At 41.2% G+C, this 6,178-nt stretch overlaps 1 long non-coding RNA gene across 1 annotated transcript; it reads right to left on the bottom strand.

Moving 5' to 3' along the window:
* Nucleotides 1–843: 843 nt before the first annotated feature.
* LOC118537824 (uncharacterized) lies at nt 844–4,674 on the bottom strand. The gene is made up of 2 exons (XR_004918299.2): nt 4,405–4,674; nt 844–1,226 (listed from the first exon to the last, which is right to left on the bottom strand). It is a non-coding gene; the product is annotated as an uncharacterized LOC118537824 (long non-coding RNA).
* Between the last annotated feature and the right edge of the window lie 1,504 nt (nt 4,675–6,178).

Below are 6,178 nucleotides of genomic sequence, written 5' to 3'. Positions count from 1 at the left end.
TGGGAACACTTTCTTTAAAGATTTTATTTATTTATTTGACAGAGAGAGAGTACAAGCAGGGAGAGGGGCAGAGGCAGAGGGAGAAGCAGGCTCCCCGCTGAGCAGAGAGCCCGATGTGGGGCTCGATCCCAGGACTCTGGGACCATGACCTGAGCCGAAGGCAGATGCTTAACCAACTGAGCCACCCAGGTGCCCTTATAAAAATATATATCTTAATTAAAGGATTAATAAAAAAAATATGAGTGATACAGTCACATCAGAAGCTCACTAGTCTCTAACAGGAGTAGCTGCTGAGAAGAACAGCAAGAGTTTTCTATGTGACCTCCATTTCTTCCCGCTTCTAGTCCTATTAGGCCTTTCTGGTGAAACTTACAATAGTTGTCTGTCTAAAACATATATCTGATCAGGTCAATCTTCTGCTTAAACCCTGTCAATCAAGGGCTTCTCATATCTTAGAAGAAATCCATCTTCCCTTGCAAGGAATCCTTATGTGAATCCTTGGCATATATAGAACACATTCCCTAAGACATGCAATGGTTTCTCATTTCTGGATCTTTGCATTTGCTACTCCCTCTTCTTCACTGGAAAAGTCCTGATTTTTCTTGGAGATTAATTTCCAGATGTCTATTTTTCTTTTTGGGGACCCTTTTCTCTCCAAATGGAGTTAATTGTTATCTCCTGCCTCCTATGGCATTTTGTAAGGGATCTCCCTTATAGCATCTGTTGTACTCTGTTGTATGTAGGTGCTTATATATCAGTTGTTGCTTTTCTGGGTACTGTTAGCTTCTAGAGGGTCAGATCAAGCTCTATTCATTGCCAGTGTCAGTCACAGTAACAAATAAATGGTAGACATATTAGTTGTTTATTGCAATGTGAAAAAAAAATTAAAGTGACTTAAAATTAAAGTAACTTAAAGCAATAAACATGTATCATCTAGTACAATTTCTGAGGGTCAGAAGTCCAAGAAGCAGCTTAGAAGAATAGGTTCTGTCTCGGGGTCTCCTAAGGCTCAAATCAAGGTGTCAGGCAGGGCTGCAGTCATCCAAAGGCTTGACTAGGGCTGTTGAATCTGCTTCCAGGATGGCTTACTCACATAACTCTTGACAAAAGGCCTCAGTTCTGGTCCAGCTGTTGGCAGAGGGCCTCAGTTTCACCACATGGGCCTCTTCATAGGTCACTAAACTGTCCTCACGACATAGCAGATGGCTTCCTCCAGAGCAAGTGATCTAAGAGAAAAAGTAAGGCAGAAGTCACAATTTTTTTTTGGTAATCTACTTCACAAGTGACATACCATCACTTTTGCTGATGGTCACACATAGTTACCCTGGTAAATGTGGAAGGGCACTAGATAGAGCATGCATACCAGGAGGGAGGAATCCCTGGGCGCCATCTTAGAGGCTGACAAACACAGTAGGTACTTATTCAATGTCTAAATGGATGGATGAATGAATGAATGAATGAACCACCTCTGGACCATATCCCAAAGCACTTAGTGATTAAAGAACCAAAACAAACTTATTTACCTTAAGGCAGTCTCAGCTATAATAAAGTCACCCCCAGACACTGACTAAGACCATAAAAATCACTTGAGAGAGGTTCCCAATGCATTCATTATTCACTCACTCTCTGAATTGAAGGACCTTATCATTTTTCAGGAATATGATCTCAGATCAGGGTGAATGACCTGAGGTCGCTAAGAAGATCAGATGACCCAGCAGTAGACTTCCTGTCCACTGAGAGGTTTAGATGAGCTGGATGCTGGATGCTGTTGAGCTGTTTAGAATGCCGAGTCTTCTACTATCTTCACTAAAGGGAGATTCATGCATGCAGGGGATGGCCAGCTCATAGCACATCAAAATGTTAAGATTTTCCCTTTCCTAATTTTGGGATGAGACACACTTTTCCATTACGTCTTAATCTTTGGTATAAAAGCAGAACAAATAACTGGCCATCCCTGCAGATTTTTACTGAAGATTCTCATATTACTTAATAGCTATGTACTTTTGAGAAGGATTCACAGCCTTATACCTTCATCTTGTCTTTCTGTCTCATACTAGTTCCCTGTATGGACCATCCTTTCCTTAATGTTTAAGATCAACCTATCCTAATTCTATCAGTTCTTCTAGTTCTAGCCAAGTATCTGCTCCTTCAAGAAGATCCTCTGATCATTCCCTCCAGAGAGTTCACTTCCTTATTGGACCGACACTATTTTACAATTTGTTTCACTCTTGCAGCATTTGAGTTTGTTCTTGAAGGACTTAGGTATATTAGGATGTGTCATACATATTTTAATCTCTACTTCCCCAAAATAAATATTCGTTCATTTTTACACACTAAATATTCTTAAATGAAGAAACAGATACATTTGATTTCCTTTACTAGAATAACGTTTAAAAATAACTCTTTACTCTTGAAAACTTGAAGGTAAATACTTCTGTAATATTCAAGCTATTTTTCAATCTTCTGTTTGTTTTTTGGTTTGTGCTTGCTTTTTGTTGTGATTTCAGCTTTTTTAAATTATTACACCCTTGAAGGCAGGACACCGATACTGTAAAAGTAATAGGTTCCACATGTGCCCTGTTGATGCATTTCCCCTTTAACAAAATTAAGTTCGCTAATCACATTCATTTCTAAAGCCTTTTGAAAATGTGTATCATGCTTATGGGTGGCCACATTCCACAGAACTGAATACGTGCTACAAAAGGAAAGGAGGCTTGGGGGTGGGGAAGGAACCCTTACAAGGCAAGAGAACTGAGCATGTGCGAGGTTCTGTACTGACCAAAGGAGGGCAGGGAAGTGCAGTTGTGGAAATATCGAGGAGAAGGAAAAGAGAAAAGGAATTTAAGGGAGAGAGGGGAGGCTGACCACATTCAGGAGATCAGCCAGAATCCACAAGTGGAGAGTGTGCTTTCAAGGCAGGATGCCTCTTCATCAGAGCCCTGCTGACTCTCAGGACCTTTCTGACATCTCTTTAAGCAGGCCCCATCCTTTGGGGATGCCCAGACCAAGATATTACTCCTCACACTCAGTGACTCCTGAGATCCCAGCCCTTTACCTGACATATGTTCGCCTCCCTGCATCAGAATTGCACGTGGTGGTGTGGGATGGTGGAGTCCGATGGACTTGGAAGAATTCTGGCTCTGCTTGCTACTTAGAAGCTGGCAGGTTACCCAATGGTTTATAGCCTCAGTTTTCTCATCCATAAATTGGGGTTATTAATTCCTACAGTGCAGGTATTATTGTAGATCACGGGTATCACAGGATTGTTGTAAGGATTACACATTAATAGATACTCAATAAATAGTAACTATGAAAAGCAGTCTTGCATGGTGGTTAAAAAGCATGGAGTCTGGATCTGGACCGTCTGGGTTTGAATCCTTTTTTCATTACCTACTGTCAGTGTAAGTTATTTTCTGTGATTCACTTTCCTAATCTATCAGTGGGGGTAATAACAGGGCAGCCTGTATCTCACAGAGTTGATGAGAGGATACGATGGTTATAGGACAGTGCCTGTCACATGAAAGGCATTCAGTAGGTAGAAATAGTAGTTGTTGTTGTTGTTGTTGTTATGATTTAAAAAGATGCAGTGGAGGGCAAAGGTTAAGACTGTGTGTTCTAGTGGTGCCTGGGTGGCTCAGTCAGTTAAGCTTCAGCCTTCAGCTCAGGTCATGATCCCAGAGTCCTGGGTTCGAGTCCCACATCAGGCTCCCTGCTCAGTGGGAAGCCGGCTTCTCCCTCTCCCACTGCCCCTCCCCCTGCTTGTTCTCTTTCTCTCTCTCCCTCTCTCTGTGAAAGAATGGAAGGAAAGAAGGAAGGAAGGGAGGGAGGGAGGGAGGGAGGGAGGAAGGAAGGAAGGAAAGAAAGAAAAAAAAAAGAAAGACTATGTGTTCTAGTGCTGAACTACCTGGGTTCAGACCCTTGTTCTACTCTTTACCAGTTGTATGATCCCAGGGTCTCCATTCCCTCATCTGTAAATTGGGGATAATAATAGTAGCTACTTCATAAGATGAAATAAATTCGTATGCATAAAGCTGATGCACGGTAAACAATAAATGCTAGCCATTAGTGGTATAAATTCCCTTCAGCCATAGCTCCGGTTTTTATGAATTTCTGTGGGTCATTTTAAAGCTTGATATTTTGTACAATTAAATAAACTTAAAGTTTATGTGTTCTGTGGTGATTAACCTGAACTACCAGTTCCCTTGGAAATAAGCCAGGCTTTTAACCATAAAAGGTTTTCAACCGGGTCCCAGCTGACCGTCTTTTCGGTGTCTATGTGTATAGCAGATGGTGAGCTGCATTTTTAAAACTGTTCTCTCCACAGAGAAGACTGTAAAGTTCTGAGAAAAATTAAATGCCCTCATTACAAGAGAGTGCCATTGTCTCGGCGCCCTCAGCCCCTACCTTAATGACTGGCACTGCGAAGTCCCACACAAAGGGAAGAGACCTCATAATTAGGCGTGTTGGAGAATCTTCCCGGGTGCTACAGCCTGGGGTTTTCAATGACACACCAAAAGCCAGCCACTTCAACTCGCATTTTTACTTCGCTCGCCAGCTGCACTGCGGTCCCAGTGCAAGTCGTTCGCTCAGATGCCGGAAAGGCTGACACTCCAGGAAACCTTTTTTCTTTTTTTTTTTCATTTCTTCAGCCAATAATCTTGCAGCCCAGTGATGTCACTCAACAATTATGCAATATGACTTAACTGTTGGATAGGTGACAGGAATTCCACTGACACCAAGATCACAATGAAACTGCTTAGCTGCTAAATTAGTCATATTGTACGTTACCGATAAGTCACTTTTAAACTGATTAACTGCCAGTCCCAATAGCACTATTGTCTAGTTAGGGAAGTCAGGGCCCCATCACTCACAGTTTAAATGATCACATCCAGTTATTCCAGCGTCTGAATCATGCCAATGAAGTGGTTATTGAACTTCATAACATCACAGGCCACTTGAAAAGGGACACAGTGTGAAAAGGAAACACTTTCTATCTTCTATTTTTAAGGGAAAATTTGTACCATGTTTTCTGGACTGTAGCCTCCAGTTAGTCATTCCATTCTCTTGATGAGTCTCCAAATCCAAATAGCATGAGAATAGGATCCTGTTTCTCAGTGAAGACAGGGATTATTTAGCATTGTTTTTTTCTTTCTTCCACAAGTTGGCCTCTGTCCTACAGTTCAGCTACACTATGAAAGGGGACTTTTTACTGACCGCAAACCACGAGGTGGATATCACTTATTCCATAAAATCAGTTGTTAAAATAATGCTTTAATTTTCCCGTTTCAAAAGTAATACATGTGTGTTCGAGACAATTTAGGAAATACTGAAAAGTACGAGGAAAGCCCCCCCAATCTCATCCTCCCCCCAAAAATCATAACTAGAACTTTGTAACTTTCTTCCAATCTCAATAAAGAATGAATACAGCAGCCGAACAAACTTCCTGTCAGGCAGTGTGGTGGGTGCTGGGCGTAGAAAGATAAATAAGATTCCAACTGTCTCCCTTAAGAAGCGCACAGCTTAACGTAATGGGGTATTTTAACACAAAAGAGGCATTTAGCACAGGCTGGAGAGAACAGAATGTGGAGTGGAGGAGATGGAAGGGATTATCAGAGCAGATTAGAGAAATCCTAGAGCAGGGCTACTCAAAGTGTGGTCCACAAGGTGACACCAGATCTTACAAGCTACCTACAGAAACAGAGAGAAAGCATTTAAAACCTTTGGAACATTTTGACAAAGTGAGTGTATGTCTTTTGAATCTAAAAATAACTTTTTAAATTGGACTTGTATTTTTTAATTTGACTTTTGTCGTATTTATTTGTATAGTATCTTCAAAAGATCAGTCCACAGTGGATTCAAAATTAAAAATTAAAAGCTCCCTTGTCACTATAAAAACCATTATCTTCGGGGACACAATAACTTAGCTAAGTGTAAGGTAACCGACCGTCCTGGTTTGCACTAAACCTGGCAAAGTCCCAGGCAAACCAGGATGAGTTGGCCATCTTACAAGTGTTTTAATTGCAAGACAAGGTTAGCTTCGTGAGAGGATAGATCAGATGAAGGGGAAACAATCATCAAAGAAATAAAAGAAGAAAATTTCTCTGAGCTGAAGAGAGATTTTAGTCTTCAGGTCAAGAGTTCACTAATGGCCAGGTAGGACTATTGAAAAGAGAGTCAC

This window comes from Halichoerus grypus, chromosome 1 (assembly GCF_964656455.1).
Source record: "Halichoerus grypus chromosome 1, mHalGry1.hap1.1, whole genome shotgun sequence".
In the NCBI taxonomy this organism is placed as follows: Eukaryota; Metazoa; Chordata; class Mammalia; order Carnivora; family Phocidae; genus Halichoerus; species Halichoerus grypus.
The sequence above is the reverse complement of the archived record's forward strand: the minus strand, read 5'-3'. Positions and strand labels throughout refer to the sequence as shown.